Raw genomic sequence first — 19,011 nt, forward strand, 5'->3', positions numbered from 1 at the left:
ACCACTCCAATTGCTTGTTTTTGAGTTTTGTCAGCCAGTTGAAGTATCACATTTGTGGGTGTTAGCTCATTAATTTGTAGCTTCTTCATGAGGGATAAAGGCATTAAGTTGATGCTTGCTCCTAGGTCACAAAGCCCACTATCAATCATTGTTTCTCTTATAGCACAAGGGATGTGAAAACTCCCTGGGTCCTTCTTTTTTGTAGGCAATTCTTTTTTAATGAGGGCACTGCACTCTTTGTTCATCACTATTGTTTGTCCACCCTTTAGTGAATTCTTTTTGGTCAGCAACTCCTTCATGCACTTGATATATGAGGGCATCTGTTGGAGCGCCTCGATGAATGGTATGTTTACATGGAGAGATGCAAACATGTCTAGGAACCTTGAGTATGATTTCCCCTTTCCACCACCCCTGAGTCTCTGGGGGAATGGGGCTCTGAGTACATATGTTTTCAAAATCTCCTTCTCCATTGGCTCCTTTTTTTGTGTAGAATCAGTTTCTTGGTCCTTCTCTTCTTGATTTTTTTTGGAACGCCTTGAGGGTGTCCTGATGGGTTGTTCACTACTTTTGACTCTTCTTCATCTCTTATAGTGATCACCTTGCATTCTTCCCATCTTACCTTCTTTGTCTCTCCTCTAGGGTTCTTCTCAGTATCACTTGGGAAGCCGTCAGTAGGCTTAGGAATCTGCTGAGAAAGATATCCCACTTGGGATTCAAGCCTTTTAATGGTGTCTCCCTGATTCTTTATATTAGCTCGAACTTCATCCTTGAACACTCTATTGTCCTGAACTTCCTTGCATATGCCTTCAAGCAGAGTCTCAATCCTGGAAAGTCTATCTTCAGATGACGATGGTGAGTTGAGGTTAGAGGGTTGAGAATGGCCGTTTTGGGTATGATATGGAAGTTGAGAAGAGTTGTTGGGTGGGTGTTGATATGGCCTTTGAGTTGAGTGTTGATAGGCTGCATTGTTGTTTTGGTTGGGGTTGTGATGCCTCTGATCTTGGCCTTGGTCTTGCTGGTTTCTCCACCCAAAGTTTGGGTGGTTCTTCCAACCAGGGTTATAAGTCTTCGAGTATGGATCGTAGGACTGTCTGGACGAGTTTCCAATATAATTGGCTTGTTCCCAGTCACTTCCTTCCTCTATATTCACTCCTTCTTGAGCTGGTGATGGAGTGTTGACTATTGCAACTTGATTCATTTCCATCTGCTTGGTAAGGTCAGCCATTTTCTTGGTAATCATCTTGTTTTAAGCCAGCAATGCATCCATATGATTTAGCTCCATTACTCCTTGGTTGTTGCTCCTATCAGAGGCATAGAAAAACTTGTTGTTAGCCACAGTTTCTATGATGTCTATGGCTTCTTCAATGGTCTTCTTCTTGTTTAGAAATCCCCCTGAAGAGTGATCCAATGCCTTCTTTGATTCATAAGACAACCTTTCATAGAAAATGTACAGCTGCACCCATTCATTGAACAGGTCTGGTGGGCACCGTCTTGTCAAGTCTTTGTATCTCTCATATGCTTCATAGAGAGTTTCACCATCTTGTTGTCTAAAGTTTTAGACCTCAGCCCTTAATCTATTGACTCTTTGAGGAGGATAGGATCTCACCAATAACTTGTTCACCATGTCTTCCCAAGTTGTCAAACTATCCATTGGAAAGGATTCTAACCATTTAGATGCTTTGTCCCTAAGAGAGAAGGGAAACAGGAGCAACCTATAGGAGTCAGGATGAACACCATTAAACTTCACAGTATCACATATTCTTAGGAAAGTGGTCAAGTGTGGATTAGGGTCTTCTTGGGCACCTCCTCCAAATGAGCAATTATTCTGAACAAGGGTAATGAGTCGAGGTTTCAATTTAAAGTTATTGGCATGTATGGTTGGTTTCTAAATGGTACTTCCATAATTTCCTGGCATTGGATTAATGTAAGAGCCTAGAACTCTTCTCTCCTGCACAGCATGGTTTACTGCACTTTCTCTGGCATGGTTATTGTTCATGTCTTAGGTCAAGTTGTACGACCCGAGCTAACTGAAGACAAGTCGACCGACCTGTTCAGACCAGCATTATCCGACCTCTTTATAAAAGAGGTCGGCCAAACCACTACAGAGGCCCAAGAAGGCCCAAACAAAGGAACACGACCCAAATCTAAAGGCAGCCCAAAGCTTAGAAAGATAAGGGCGGTTCCATTAAAGATAAGATGACTTCACTCAAAAGATAAGATAAGATAACTATCTTATCTCCAGCAAAGGTCACTCTACAATATTATAAATACACTGGAGCACCCAGGTATAACATATACTCTGATTCTACTAAAAGCCTGCTTAAAAGCCTTACTAACTTAAGCATCGGAGTCCCTTGCAGGTACCCCCACCCATCGGTGACACAAGGATCAGCACCACCAAGTCCAACAAGTCAGACACGGCAGCTCCAGCCACCATCATCAAGTCGGACACAACAGCTCCGACCAGTACAGAAGATCTCGTCCGAGATCGACCAACGGTTTCAGGTAACCCTCGAAACATTGGCGCCGTTGTCGGGGACCTGGAAGTCATCCTATCACCATGGCGGACAACCTTGACAACGACCACAACTCTGATCTAGAAGACAGAACACCCCAGAAAGGCGAGGACACCACACCAAAGGGAATGTCTCAACCAAACGGAGACAAGAACTCACCAAACACACAAAACCTGGAGGCACTTCAAGCTCGACAAGATCATCTCAAACAACTCAAAAAGGAGTTGAGCACCAATGAGAAGCCGAGAAGGACCTTCGAAGGGAAACTAAGCGGCGTAAAGAGTTAGAGGACAAACTCTTAAACCTTGAAGCCGATCTAAAAGCCAAGACTACCCAATCCAATCATGGATACAACCCCCACAAAGATCAAGACCCAATCACCAAAGAGATTATGAATGAAAAAATCCCAAAGGATTTCAAAGCTCCCAACATGATTCCGTACGACAGCACATCTGATCCAAGCCATCATCTCAGTAATTTCAGAAGTAGAATGTATCTCACCGATGCCTTAAATGCAATTTGGTGCAAAGCCTTCCCGACTACCTTAACAAAGACAGTAATTAAGTGGTTCGATAATCTACCCCCCAGGTCCATCACAAGCTTTAACGACTTGGCTAGAAAGTTTCTTGCCAGATTCTCCTTCTAGAAGGACAAAACCAAGCACGCCCCAAGCCTATTAGGGATCAAGCAAGGAGATCGGGAAAGTCTCTGCAACTACATGGAAAGATTTAACAAAGCATGTTTGGACATACAAAGTCTGCCAACTGAAAGCAGCCATTATGGGTCTCATCAATGGCCTACGAGAGGGACCTTTTAGTCACTTTATATCAAAGAAACATCCCACATCTCTCAATGAAGTGCAAGAACGAGCAAAAAAGTACATCAATATGGAGAAAAACTCTCGACTATGAGAGACCTCAAAATACGGATCCTTTTACTCCTCCCTAGATAAGGATACAGAATTTAAGAAAAAGATTAAGAAATACCACAACTACACCCCTCTCCAGGTGTCTCTTGTAGAAGTATACCGATAAGTATGCCACACTGAAAAGATCCCACCACCTCGCCCACTTAAAAGCAAAAAAGGAGGCGAAAATTGGATGGAATACTACGAATACCACTGAATTTATGGACATCCCACTAACGAGTGCTTCGACTTGAAGAATGTTATAGAAAAATTGGCAAGAGAGGGGAGACTAGATCGGTACCGATCCAGTAAGACAGATGAGCCCAAAAAAAGAAGAAGAGACGAAGAGATCAGACGAACTGAACGACCACCTCGTACCCCGGAGAGACCTGTTCACATGATACATGGAGGATTTGCGAGAGGAGGAATCTCCAAATCATCTCGTAAAAGACACCTCAAAGAAGTATATCACGTCGAGGGAGGAGAAAGAGCATCCGACCTCCCTACTATTACTTTCACTAAAGAGGACGCAGCTGGCGTCATCTCACGACATGACGATCCCATGGTCATCACTATCATATTGGCCAACGCTAATCTCCACCGCACACTGGTGGACCAAGGAAGCTCGGCTGATAACTTGTTCAAAACTGCCTTTGACAAACTCGGCCTGGAGGAAAAAGAGCTCAGAGCATATCCGAATAGCTTATTCAGACTAGGAGATACTCCAATCTAACCACTTGGATACATCTCACTACACATAACCTTCAGAAAAGGAAACCGGTCAAGGACGCTCAACATAGACTACATCGTGGTCGATGTGAGTTCAGCCTACAATGCCCTAATAGGTCGGACAACGCTAAATCAGCTTGCCGCAGTAGTCTCGACTCCTCATCTATGCATGAAGTTCCCAACTACAGAAGGGATTGCTACGATAAAAGGATACCAAAAAACAGAGCATCGCTGTTACAACGAAAGTCTGAACCTCAGAGGCAAAGAAGAAGAAATCCACACCATCGAACCCGGTGGAGTTCGAGGTCGGGATGAACTTTCATTCACACCATGAAGGTGAGATAGAAAAAGTCCAGATCGGAGATGTCCCAGATAAAACAACCAATATTGGCATAATCCTAAAAGGGAATGTAAAGGAGTCCCTCATACAGTTCCTAAAAGATAATGTCGACCTCTTCGCATGGAAGGCCGCAGACATGCCGGGCATAGTCCTGAAGCTAATGTGCCACAAGTTGGCAGTGTATCTAGGATCTCGGCCAGTACAGCAGAGGCATAGAAAGCTCAGACCAGAACGATCCCAAGCTGTGCAGGAACAGGTACAAGCTCTACTAGAGGCAGGATTCATAAAAGAAGTCAAGTACCTACTATGGTTAGCCATCGTTGTCTTGGTGAAAAAATCAAATGGGAAGTGGCGGATGTGCACAGATTATACAGATCTCAACAAAGCTTGCCCAAAAGATCCTTATCCACTCCCAAGTATAGACGCTCTGGTGGATGCCTCCTTCGGATACAAATACCTCTCGTTCATGGATGCCTATTCAGGATACAATCAAATCCTGATGTACCCACCTGATCAAGAAAAAACTTCATTCTTAACTCCAAAGGCAAACTATTGCTACGTCATCATGCCGTTCAGACTCAAAAATGCAGGAGCCACCTATCAAATATTAATGAATGAAGTCTTCGCAGACCATGTCAAGAAACTCATGGAGTAGAAGCTGGCAAATTCTTGGGTTTCATGCTCACACAAACAGGAATCGAAGCAAACCCGGACAAGTGCCGGGCCATACTCGATGTGAAAAGTCCGACCTGTGTTAAAGAAGTGCAATAGCTCAACGGGTGACTAGCAGCCTTGTCCAGATTTCTAGTCGGATCAGCCATAAGATCTCTCCCCTTCTACACCACACTAAGGAAAAGAAAGAAGCTCGAATGGACACTAGAGTACGAGCAAGCCTTCCAGGATTTCAAAAGATTCCTGGGACAACCACCCATCCTTACCCGACCACGGGAAGGAGAAGCACTCATATTATACCTTGCAGTAGGAAGCCGGGCAGTAGCTTCAGCACTAGACAGAGAGGACGAAAGTGGACAACAACCTATATATTTCATCAGCAAAACGCTACAAAGGTCTGAGCTGAACTATCAAAAGATAGAGAAGTTCGCCTATGCTCTCATATTAACCTCTCGACGACTTCGTCCATACTTTCAGGCTCACACCATTAAAGTTTGGACCAACCAGCCCATAAAAGGCATTCTACAGAAAACAGATTTAGCGGGAAGAATCCTACAGTGGGTAGTCAAGTTGTCCAAATTCGACCTCCAATATGAAGCTCGGACAGCCATCAAATCACAGTATCTAGCCGACTTCATTGCGGAGTACACTAACACCCCGAAAATCCCTACAAATTGGAATCTTTATGTGAGCGGATCTTTCAATAAAATCGGGAGCGGAGCAGGCATGATAATAGAATGTAATCAGGGAACCCAAATCGAACCCTCCTTGAAGTTCGAGTTCCCTGCTTCCAATAACCAGGCTGAGTATGAGGCGCTAATGGCTGGTTTGAAGCTGGCCAAAGAGGTTGGAGCCCAAAAACTTATCATCTTCAACGACTCACAGGTCATTACCTCATAAATAGCAGGGACCTACCAAGCCAAAGACCCTGCCATGAAAAAGTACTTGGACAAAACCAGGGAACAACTTGGACAATTCAAAGAATACGAGATCTGACATATACCTCGGGAACAAAATGTCCGAGCTGATGCACTCTCAAAATTAGCCAGCACCAAACCAGGGGGCAATAATAGGAGCCTCATCTTGGAAATACTGCAAAGCCCATCAATCTCGGAGGAAGAAATGGTCCTAGCTATATCAGGTCAGGATCAAGGGTGGATGACTCCCATAATCAGCTACCTCAAATCAGAGATACTCCCTACAGATAAAAAAGAGGGAAAGAGGTTAAAGCGAGAAGCTTAGTATTACACTATCATAAACGACATCCAATACAAGAGAGGGATGTCAACACTTCTACTAAAATGTGTACCGACCTTTAACACAAAGGAGGTCTTAGAAGAAATACACAATGGCACATTTGGCAATCATCTCGGAGCACGAGCTCTTGCCAAGAAAGTACTCTGAGCCGGATTCTTTTGGCCAACTTTACAAAAAGAAGCCAACGAGTTCGTTAAGACATGTCCACCATGTCAGAAGCATGCTAACTTTCACATCGCCCCACCAGAAGAACTCATCAGCGTAACATCACCTTGGCCATTTACAAAGTGGGGACTCGACCTCCTTGGGCCCTTCCCCCAAGGATCGGGACAGGTGAAATTCCTCATTGTAGGGGTAGATTATTTCATAAAATGGATAGAGGGAGAGCCCCTAGCCAATGCCACTGCCCAAAGAAGTTGAAAATTCCTATATAGGAACATTGTCACGAGGTTTGGGATTCCTTACTCTATCACCACAGACAATGGCACTCAATTCACATCTGTAGAACACCTGCAGGCTAATGGACAAGTAAAAGCTGCCAATAAAGTCATACTAGCCGGGTTAAAATGGAGGCTACAGGATGTAAAGGGAGCCTGGGCTGAAGGGCTCCCACAAGTCCTATGGGCATATCGGACAACTCCACACTCCACCACAAAGGAATTACCCTTCCGATTGGCTTATAGAATGGAGGCAATAATACCGGTAGAAGTTGAAGAATGATCTGCTAGAACGATCCTCCACAGTGAAGAAGCTAACTCCCAACTTCAAAGGGAAGAGCTCGACCTACTCTCAGAAGTCCGAGAAAGAGCTCGGATCAGAGAAGAAGCTCTAAAATGCCGCATGGCCTTAAGATACAATCAAAAGGTAGTGCAGCAAAGCTTCACCAATAATGACCTCATCTAATCCAAAATGATATCGGAATAAGTCAACCCAAAGAAGGAAAACTAGTAGCTAACTGGGAAAAAGCTACTACAAAGTGTCCGAACTCGAGGAGCGAGAGCTACCAAGAGCATGGCACGCCTGCAACCTAAGAAGGTATTATAGTTAAAAGGTAATAAAAAGATCTTAGGACAAAGGTGCACTCTTTTTCCTAAAAAAGGTTTTTTAATAAGGTACAAAGCCAAGATTTGCAAAAATTACCTGACCTAAGAAGGGTGAGCACCCACATGTATATATTTGCATATTTTCTATTTTTTTAATAAAGTTTTTTCAGATTTTCTACAAATTCTCTTTGTCAAGACGCATTAATCTGAAACGCAAAAATTCATTGCCTGATTATAAAGCTATAGATTGGAAAAAGTGACAAACTAAATTCACTGCTCGATCACAATAAGGTCGACAAAGATGAAAACTGAATTCATCAAAGGTCAGGCCAAGCGATGATCAAAATTGGCAAGATGTAAAGCGACAAAGATAGAATAATGTAAGAAGTTATAAAAAGCGATCCATGAATAAAGACCTGACGAGGTCTGAAACTGTTCCGTGGGTTACCTGAAACTGGAGGTCGATCTCGAATGAGATCTTCTGTACGGGTCGGTGCTAACGTGTCCGGCTGGTGGGAGACGGCCGGAGCCGTTGTGTCTGACTTGTTGAATTTGGTGGTGGTGCTGAATCGTTTGTCCCCAGAGGGTGGGGGGAACCTGCAAGGGACACCCATGCTTAAGTTAGCAAGGGTATTAAGCAGGTATTGAGTAGAATCAGAGTATGAGTTATACCTGGGTGCTCCAGTGTATTTATAATGGTGAAATGTGACCTTTTGGATAAGATAAGTTAGTTATCTTATCTTATCTTTTATCCTTGAGTTGAGGTCAGCGTATCTTCAACAGAACTGTCTTTATCCCTATAGGCTTGGGCTGCCTTAGGATTTGAGTCGTGTTCCTCTACCCGGGCCCTTTATTGGGCTCTCACGTTGACTCGGCCGAGTTCTTTAAGAAGAAGTCGGTCCGCTTGACCTATAGAGGTCGGTCGCTTTGTCGTCGATCATCCCAGGTCAGATAGCTCGACCCAGGGTATGAACAGTGCCCCTGCTTGAGCTCGGTCTTCTTTGTTGAGGTCGAGTCCTTGACTTCGGTCCTTCTCTTGTGAAACCGAACTCAAGCATTTTGTCGACTCCTTTTTGTAGCAGCTTTTGAATATAGAATGTTTTTCTCTAAAAGCGCGCGCTTTTATATCAGCGCTTTTTTGGGAACGCAAGCGGTTTTAATATCCGCTTTAGTTTGGTATTAGTTGCCCTCATTTTCTCTTGGTTTTTATTTTGAATTTTCTCAATCAGAAACGGTTTCTCTTCTTCACTTCTTCTTCGTAACTTCTCCCTTTAATTTCTCACTTTTAATTTTTTCCTTTTGACTTTTCTGAAGCCTCCGCCTGTAGTTTTCGCGTTTCAGCCTAGCGACGTTGCTTTGTGACTTTGCTTTTTTCGTGGTAGAAGGGGTGATTTTGGATTTTGCCTTCCGCTCCTCTGCAGCTTTCTCTCATTTTCCCAGGTTTGGTTCTTCTTTCTTCCTCCCTCTACACCATTTTGTGTCTGTTTTGAGAAAGTTTTTATCTTGGTTGGGAAAAGTTTGGATCTTTTCTGCTTTTTGCTATGCCTGATCACTGTGCGTCTCATAATTTCTTCGTCTTTTGCATGGTCTTTTTCGCTTTTCCCACTGCTTGATACCTTTAGGGCTTTTGCATGTTGTGAAATGCTTTTGATTTTGAAGCTTTGGAATGATAATTTTGTTTGATTCTGAAAAAAGGTTGCATCTTTGATTCTTTTTGCCTGGTATGTTTGTTTCTTGCTGATAGACTGTAGGAATATGACTTTCTATTTTGTTTGTGTTTTGTCTTTCTCCTTGCTTTGTTACTGCCTCCGAAGGATGCCCCGGGACTTTGAGTCTTGGGGTTTTTCCTTTTCTGTGTATTCGCCCGTGGAGATGTTTTGCCACTTGCCCGAGATGTTTTTTGAGTAATCCTTTCTTCTTTTCTTTTGTAGGATTTAGTTGGCCTCATGGCTTCCCGAAATAACGTTGTAGAGATGCCTTCCCAGGTTCCTGAAGGTATAGCCAATTGGGTGGACTCGATAGTTCTTATGAGTGTCTCTCTGGTTGATTCTGTGTTTTGTGCGCAGCTTAGGCAATTTCATAGTGTTTGTAGTAAATCCAGTGATGAGAAGAACTATGAGCTTATTCCTCCTTCTTCTGACGAGAGAGTCTGATTTTCTACTCGGGTTGTTGATGATCGCCCTTTCTTTTATGTTTATGATTTTTTCTTCGGTCCGCTGGGTATTACCCTTCCTTTTACTCAATTTGAAACCGACTTGTTGTGGTCCTGTAATGTTGCCCCCTCTCAACTTCACCCCAATTCTTGGGGTTTCATAAAAATTTTCCAATTGTTGTGCAATGGTTTTGGTATTCCTACTTCCCAATCTCTCTTTTTCTATCTTTTTGTCTTGACTAAGCCTGGTGTAGTAAAAAAGAAGTCGGCTTGGGTCTCTTTTCGTTCTACCCAAGGAAAGAAGGTCTTTTCCATGTTTGACGAGTCATTTCGAGATTTTAAAAACTACTTTTTCAAGGTCCGAGCTGTTGAAGGAGTTCGGCCCTTTTTTCTGGATGAAAATGACGAACCTGCTTTTCCTTTGGAATGGCAAAAAGATGTGAGGGTCTCCAGATATTCGTGGGAAATGTTAGATGAGGCTGAGCGAGATTTTGTGACTGTCTTGGAAGAACGCTGGGGTCAACCTCCCCATCTTGACACAAAGAAATTTCTGACTAATCCTGCTCTTCTTCAAATTGAACTGGGTATCTTTTATTATCTGTTTATGTTGCTTGTAGCTGTCTTTCCGACTTGCCCGACTTGTAGCTTGGTTTCTGTTTTATTTGCAGAGGCAATGAAGAAAAATGAATCCATGATAGCTTTTAAGAGGGCGCAGAGGGCGACTGTTGCCAAAAATATTGCGGCCAAGGCGGCTGGGGAGGGGTCCTGCCAAGTGCGTGAGAAGCCATCCGTGCCGAGTTCCCCTGGGGTGAAGAAGGTGATCCCTACTCCCCGAGTTCGTCTGGTGGATCCTCACCCTACTTCTGTTGCTCCTTCTATTGCTCCTCCAATAAAAAACAAAAAACAGTTGAGCCTTTCGACCTCAACGCTCCCGATTTTAATGCCATTGAATTTGTGGATCAGCAAATCGGTCCCTATGGTACCCTCTCAATGAACGATGTGTCCATCCTTCATCATTTGGAATTTATGGCCCGAAATCACGTATAGATGGCATTTATGGTGGCTGCTATATACCAGACTGCTCAAAATCTTCCTCTCCATGCTACCAAGGCATTTATGGAGGAGGCAAAGCAGGAGTTTGACCGGATGAAGGGGCTGAAGGAGGAGCTTGAATTAAAGGTGACCAAGTTGGAAAAGGATCTAGAGAATGAAAAGGCGAGTTCCCTTTCACTGGCGGCTTCTTTGAGGTTAGCCGAGGACACAGCCTTGATGCATAAGGAGAGTTACATGATGACTTATCGGGAGGTGATGCGCCTGAGGGAGGAGTTGAATAATGCCCGGGAAGATTATTTTGAGCTCCAAGGTCATCTCGTTGGCAGCGTGACTGCTGCTTACGAGAACTTGAAGGAGCAAGTTCGGGTCATTGCTCCCGAGGCTGATCTCACCCCTTTCAGCCTGGACAATGTTATCAGGGATGGCAGGATTGTCCCTGATGACGATGGTGATAATGATGCTGATCCTCCTCCTGTGTCCTCTGCCAAAGTGTCGACCTCTTCTGCTCCTCTGATTGTGCCCGACTCGGATTGCCAGATTCTGAACCGGGAGGATGGGATTCTGGACGCTGTGCCGATTCAGACTCGTCCTCCTTCTCCTTGCCCTGATGCTGCCAAGAAGGGTTCTGATGTTTGCTGATCTCTTTTTGGATATGTAGTTGGCCCGGCTTGTGGGCTTTTTAAAACTTTTTATTTAATTGCTGACATTTCCTAGTTGCTTGTTTAGCAACTTTTTATTTTGAAAAACAAAAGGTAGCTCGCTATCGGTAGGTTTTGGTAGCCTTCCGGGGCCTTATAACTTTTGTGGAGTAATAGAAGTCGCTTTTTTTGACTTGGCATCTTTTCAGTTTTCTATTGATGTTTGAAATCTTGTATCTTGACCTCCTCGGATTGCTTTGTTATATTGTTTGTAGCTTGGATCCTTTCAAGTTGTGACTTATGGGTCCAACTTGTTTCTTGGTGGTTCTTTTGCGCTGGTCCCCTTTTAAGTTATTTCTGTAATCCTCTTTCTTGGACCTTTGTCAGGTCTCTTTCAGGGATTACTTTGATAACTTTTTTGTGGTAGGAGTCCGACTTGGTTATGTCGGTCTCCTTTAGGTTATTTTTTGTAATCCTCTTTCTTGGACCTTTGTCAGGTCTCTTTGAGGATTACTTTGATAACTTTTTAGTGGTAGGAGTCCGACTTGGTTATGTCGGTCTCCTTTTAGTTATCTTTTGTAGTCTTCTTTCTTGGATCTTTGTCAGATCTCCTTCAGGGACTACTTGTATAACTTATTAGTGATAGGAGTCCGACTTGGTTATGTCGGTCTCCTTTAAGTTATCTTTTGTAGTCATCTTTCTTGGATCTTTGTCAGATCTCTTTCAGGGACTACTTGTATAACTTTTTGTTTTGGGCTGACTTTGTTATGTCAGGCCCTTCTAAGTTAAAGTAATCCTCTTTAATAGGGTTGGCCAGACCTCTTTCCAGGGTTTACTTATAACTTTGGTTGACTTGGTTCATTCGACCAGTCCTTAAGTTATTATTTTTGCGATCCGTAAGACCTCGTCAGGTTCTTTTTTTAGATCACTTTCGATAACTTCTTACATTATTCTGTGTTCATCTTTGCCGATTTGTAGAAAGTGGTTGTCATCTCTAAATCGTCTTTTGGGTGAATCGCGTTTTCACCTTTATCGGACGGTTGTCTTTATCGTGATCGTGCAGTGAAATTGTTTTTCACTTTCTGCCGATCTGTTGCTTTATAATCGGACGATGAATGCTTCAGATTAATGCGTCTTGAAATCTTTGTAGAATATCTAATGTATTTTACTTAAAGGAAAAAGTGCGAATATATACATATGGGATTGTCTGAATCTCAACTTGGTGCCTCATTAAAAAACCTTTTCAGGAAAAAAAGTGAATCAAATGATGAGATTCTTTTGCCTTTTTTAACTGTAGTACCTTCTTAGGTTACAGGCGTGCCATGACCTGGGAAGCTCTCGCCCATCGAGTTCAGACAGTCTGTAGTAGCCCTTTCCAAGTACTTTTACAACTCGGTAGGGTCCTTTGTAGTTTGCTGCCAGCTTTCCTTCTCTTGGTCGAGTTGTTCCAATATCATTTCGGATTAGGATGAGATCATTCTCTACAAAACTTCTTGGCACTACCTTTTGATTATATCTGGAAGCCATTCGGCGCTTTAGAGCTTCTTCCCTAATCCGAGCTCTCTCTTGGATTTCTGGTAACAAGTCGAGCTCTTCTCTCTGAAGTTGGGAGTTTGCTCCCTCATTGTAGTGAACTACTCTAGGCGACCATTCCTCAATCTCTACTGGAATCATCGCCTCTATTCCGTATGCTAACCGGAAGGGGGATTGCTTCATGGTGGAATGTGGCGTTGTTCGATATGCCCATAGGACTTGTGGAAGCTCCTCCGCCCAGGCTCCCTTTGCATCTTGTAATCTCCATTTTAATCCGGCCAATACGACTTTGTTAGCAGCTTCAGCCTGTCCGTTGGCTTGTGGGTGTTCAACGGAGGTGTACTGGTGCTTTATATTCAAGTCAGCTACTAGTTTTCTGAAGCCTGCATCTGTGAATTGAGTACCATTGTCTGTGGTTAGTGAATATGGAACCCCAAACCTTGTGACAATGTTTCTATATAAGAATTTCTGGCTTCTCTGAGCGGTAGCATTGGTTAGGGGCTTTGCCTCGATCCACTTTGTAAAGTAATCTACCCCTACTGTGAGGAATTTAACTTGTCCTGTTCCCTATGGGAAGGGGCCGAGAAGATTGAGTCCCCATTTTGCAAATGGCCAAGGCGAGGTCACGCTAATAAGTTCTTCTGGTGGGGCGATGTGAATGTTGGCATGTTTCTGACATGGTAGACATGCCTTTACAAATTCTGTAGCTTCTTTCTGTAGAGTTGGCCAATAAAATTCTGCCCGAAGTACTTTTTTGGCGAGAGCTTGTGCTCCGAGATGATTGCCACAAATGCCGCCGTGTATTTCTTCTAGCACTTCCCTTGTTTTGGAGGTCGGCACGCATTTTAGTAAAGGTGTTGAGATTCCTCTTTTGTACAGGATGTTATTTATGATGGTGTAGTACTGTGCCTCCCTTTTTAACCTCTTTGCCTCCTTTTCTTCTGTGGGGAGCATTCCTGTTTTGAGGTAATTGATTTTGGGGGTCATCCATCCTTGGTCCTGACTTGTTATAGTCAGGACTTTTTCTTCTTCCGAGATTGATGGGTTTTGCAACGTTTCCTGGATGAGGCTCCTATTGTTGCCCCCTGGTTTGGTGCTGGCTAGTTTTGAGAGTGCATCAGCTCGGGCATTTTGTTCGCAGGGTATGTGGCAGATTTTATACTCCCCGATTTGTCCGAGCTGTTCCTTGGTTTTATCCAAATATTTTTTCATGGTGGGATCTTTGGCTTGGTAGCTCCCTGTTATTTGTGATGTGACCACTTGTGAATCGCTGTAAATATTGAGTTTTTGAGCTCCGACCTCTTTAGCCAGCTTCAAACCGGCTAATAATGCTTCATATTTTGCCTGGTTGTTTGAGGCCGGGAACCCAAACTTGAGGGAGAGCTCAACTTGGGTTCCTTGGTCGCTTTCTATTATCACGCCTGCGCCACTTCCAGTTTTATTTGACGAACCGTCCACGTAAAGATTCCATTCTGTGGGGTTTCTAGGGCATCTGTGAATTCTGCGATAAAGTTGGCCAGATACTGTGCTTTGATGGCCGTCCGAGCTTCATATTGGAGGTCAAACTCTGACAACTCGACCGCCCATTGTAGAATTCTACCTGCCAGATCTGTTTTCTGCAATATTCCTTTTATGGGCTGGTTAGTTCGAACCCTAATGGTGTGAGCTTGGAAGTACGGGCGGAGTCGTCGAGATGTTAGAATGAGGGTATAGGCAATTTTTTCTATTTTCTGGTAGTTCAGCTTGGATCCCTGTAGCGCTTTACTAATGAAGTAGACGGGTTGTTGCCCATTTTTGTCTTCTCTGACTAGTGCTGAGGCTATTGCCCGGCTCCCTACTGCGAGATATAATATGAGCGGTTCTCCTTCTCGTGGTCGAGATAGGATAGGTGGCCGTCCTAAGAACTCCTTGAAGTCTTGGAAGGCTTGCTCACATTCTGTCGTCCATTCGAACTGTTTTCCCTTTCTTAAAGTAGCATAGAAGGGGAGAGATCTTATCGCAGCTCCTGCTAAAAATCGGGATAGGGCGGCCAACCTCCCATTGAGTTGTTGTACTTCTTTGACACAGGTTGGGCTCTTCATGTTGAGTATGGCTTGCCATTTGTCTGGATTTGCTTCAATTCCCCTTTGTATGAGCATGAAGCCTAAGAATTTACCTGCTTCTACTGCGAAGGTGCATTTTGCGGGATTGAGCCGCATGTTGTGCTTCCTTATAGTGTAAAACACTTGAGTCAGGTCGGATAATAATGTATCTTTGCTTTGTGTCTTTATCAACATGTCGTACATATAAACTTCCATGATTTTTCCGATGTGATCTGAGAAGACTTTATTCATTAGACTTTGATAAGTAGCTCCTGCGTTCTTGAGACCGAAAGGCATCACGATGTAGCAGTAATTTGCTTTCGGTGTTAGAAACAAGGTATTTTCTTGATCTGGTGGATACATGGGGATTTGATTGTACCCCGAGTATGTGTCCAAAAATGAGAGATATTTGTATCCGGAGGAAGCATCTACTAGAGCGTCAATACTTGGGAGTGGATATGGATCTTTTGGACAAGCCTTGTTAAGATCGGTGTAATAGGTGCACATTCGCCACTTCCCATTTGATTTTTCACCAAGACAACGTTGGCTAGCCATAGCGGGTATTTGACTTCTCTTATGAATCCGGCTTCCAGTAGTGCCTGTACTTGCTCGTCCACAGCTTGGGATCGCTCTGGCCCAAGTTTTCTTCGTCTCTGCTGCACCGGTCGAGATCCTGGATAAACTGCCAACCTATGACACATTAGCTTAGGGTCTATGCCTGGCATGTCTGCAGCTTTCCACGCGAAGAGATCGACATTATCTCGCAAGAATTGTATTAGTAACTCTCTTAAATCTCCTTTTAGGATTGTACCGATATTGGTTGTTTTTTCTGAGGTGTCCCCAATCTGAATCATTTCTATCTCGCCTTCTGGCCGGGGACGAAGTTCTTCTTGTTGGTGAACTCCACCCAGCTCGATTGTGTGGAACTCTTCTCCTTTGCCTCTGAGGTTTAGGCTTTCGTTATAACAGCGACGTGCCGTCTTTTGGTCTGCTTTTATTGTGGCTATCCCTTTTGAGGTAGGGAACTTCATACATAGGTGTGGGGTCGAGACTATTGCGCCGAGTTGATTGAGTGTTGTCCGTCCTATGAGAGCGTTATAAGCTGAACTTACATCGACTATGATGTAGTCTATTTTGAGGGTCCTGGATTGGTCCCCTTTTCCGAAGGTTGTATGTAGTGGTATGTATCCGAATGGTCGAACCGGGGTATCCCCTAGCCCAAACAGGCTGTTTGGATATGCTTTAAGTTCTTTTTCTTCCAAGCCGAGTTTATCAAAGGCTGTTTTGAATAAGATGTTGGCAGAATTCCCTTGGTCTACTAATGTGCGGTGTAGGTTGGCGTTTGCCAATATGATGGTGATAACCATGGGATCATCGTGTTCTGTGATGATGCCGGATGCGTCCTCTTTAGTGAATATAATTGCCGGAATGTTGAGTGCTTTCTCCTCTCCTTCGACATGATATACTTCTTTGAGATATCTTTTGCGAGAGGATTTGGAGATCACACCTGCTGTGAATCCGCCGTGTATCATGTGGACATGTCTTTCTGGTGTCCGAGGTGATTGTTCTGTTCGTTCGGTATCTTCATCCCTTCGTCTCTTTCTTTGATCATCATCTCGGGTGGCCAGGAATCGATCTAATTTTCCTTCTCTCACCAATTTTTTTATGATATTTTTTAAGTCGAAGTATTCGTTTGTGGAGTGTCCTCGGACTTGATGGTATTCACAATATTCCTTCTGGTTTCCTCCTCCCCTTTTGCCTTTGAGTGGCCGTGCTGGGGGATTTTTTCTGTATGGGAGACTTCTTTGTATATCTCGACCAGGGATGCCCTGAGAGGAGTGAAATTATGGTATTTTTTGACTTTCTCCCCTTGTCGATCTTCTATTCTCTTGGATTCCTTGTCTCTGTCTTGGTAGGAGGCCCTTGATTTTGAGGTCTCTCCTAACCGAGCGTTTTCTTCCATGTTGATGTATTTTTCTGCTCGTTCCTGTACTTCGTCTAAGGAGGTTGGGTATTTTTTTGAGATAGATTGGCTGAAAGGTCCCTCTCGTAGGCCATTGATGAGTCCCATAATGGCGGCCTCCGTTGGTAAACTTTGTATATCCATGCATGTTTTGTTGAATCTCTCCATGTAGTTGTGGAGGCTCTCCCGATCTCCTTGTTTGATCCCTAGTAAACTGGGGGCGTGCTTGGCTTTATCTTTCTGAATGGAGAATCTGGCTAGGAATTTTTTAGCTAACTCATCAAAGCTTGAGATGGACTTCGGGGGTAGGTTGTCGAACCATCGGATCGTTGTCTTTGTGAGAGTTGCTGGAAAAGCCTTGCAGCAAATAGCATCTGAGGCGTCAGTGAGGTACATTCTACTTCTGAAGTTGCTGAGGTGATGGTTGGGATCCGTAGTGCCATCATACAAGGTTATATCCGGGAGTTTGAAGTCTTTTGGAATTTTGGTTTTCATGATTTCCCTGGTGAACGGGTCTTGCTCTTTGCGTGAATTTTCCTCGAGATTAGCCTGGGGGGCTTTTGATTTGAGATCGGCTTCCAATTGTTGTAGTTTTTCTTCCAACTCCTGACGTCGCCGCACCTCTCTTTGGAGATCTCTTCCGATTTCCCGTTGTTGTTGGGTTTCTTTTTTCAGTTGTTTTAGGCGATCCAGGAGCACTTCTATTGCCCCTGAATTTGGTGAGTCTTTGTCTTTGTTGGTTTTCGGAGTGTTTTGTAGCGTGACATCCGCGTTTTTGTGCGGTGTCCGATCCTCCAGACCTGAATCGTGGTCGTTGTCATGGTCGTCCGTCATGGTGATAGGATGACTTCCAGGTTCCCCGGCAATGGCGCCAATGTTCCGTGGGTTACCTGAAACTGGAGGTCGATCTCGAATGAGATCTTCTGTACGGGTCGGTGCTAATGTGTCTGCCTGGTGGGAGACGGCCGGAGCCGTTGTGCCCGACTTGTTGAATTTGGTGGTGGTGCTGATTCTTTTGTCCCCGAAGGGTGGAAGGTACCTGCAAGGGACTCCGATGCTTAAGTTAGCAAGGGTATTAAGCAGGTATTGAGTAGAATCAGAGTATGAGTTATACCTGGGTGCTCCAGTGTATTTATAATGGTGAAATGTGACCTTTTAGATAAGATAAGTTAGTTATCTTATCTTATCTTTTATCCTTGAGTTGAGGTCAGCGTATCTTCAACGGAACCGTCTTTATCCCTATAGGCTTGGGTTGCCTTAGGATTTGAGTCGTGTTCCTCTACCCGGGCCCTTTATTGGGCTCTCTCGTTGATTCGGCCGAGTTCTTTATAAAGAAGTCGGTCTGCTTGACCTATAGAGGTCGGTCGCTTTGTCGCCGATCATCCCAGGTCGGATAGCTCGACCCAGGGTATGAATAGAAACAAAAATGGATCGCTAGAAATAACTTAGAATGGACCGACATAAAAGAAGTCAAACCAGGTCAAAGCGACAAAAAGTTATAAAAGGTAACCCATAGAAAAGCGGTCTGGCCAGCCTTGAAAATGGATTACTAGAAATAACTTAGAAGGGACCGGCATGATGAATTTGGCCCCACAAAGCTACAAAACGTTATAAAATTAATCCGTAAAAAGAGACCTAACAAGGTCCAAAGAAAATGGATTACTAGAAATAACTTAGAAGGGACCGGCATGATGAAGTCAGCCCGACAAAAGCTACAAAAAGTTATAAAAGTGATCCATAAAAAGAGACCTGACAAGGTCCAAATAAAATAGATTACTAGAAATAACTTAGATTGAGACCAACATGAAGAAGTCGGCCCAAGCCGATCAAAAGGTGAAAGAGTTATAAAAAGTAAATCTATAAAAAGAAGACCTGGTGAGGTCCAAATGGATTACTAAAAATAACTCAAAAGATTCAACGAAAGAAGTTGAGAGAACAAAGGCGTGCGCTAGAAGGGACACAACTCGACCCAAAGAAAGCCACGACCTCACCGAAAACTAATTTACAAGTATTCAAACACAAAGGGAACCAAAAAAGAGGTCGAACAACATAGAGCTCCAACACTCTTGAGATTCCTAGAGGCTCCAAAAGGTTGGAAACAAACACATCAAGAAGATAAGCAAAAGC

At 43.8% G+C, this 19,011-nt stretch overlaps 1 non-coding gene across 1 annotated transcript; it reads left to right on the forward strand.

Moving 5' to 3' along the window:
- Window positions 1–1,469: 1,469 nt before the first annotated feature.
- On the forward strand, window positions 1,470–1,576 carry LOC112713295 (small nucleolar RNA R71). Its single transcript, XR_003158268.1, has one exon. It is a non-coding gene; the product is annotated as a small nucleolar RNA R71 (small nucleolar RNA).
- Window positions 1,577–19,011: the final 17,435 nt, after the last annotated feature.

This window comes from Arachis hypogaea, chromosome 9, assembly GCF_003086295.3.
Source record: "Arachis hypogaea cultivar Tifrunner chromosome 9, arahy.Tifrunner.gnm2.J5K5, whole genome shotgun sequence".
Lineage (NCBI taxonomy): Eukaryota > Viridiplantae > Streptophyta > Magnoliopsida > Fabales > Fabaceae > Arachis > Arachis hypogaea.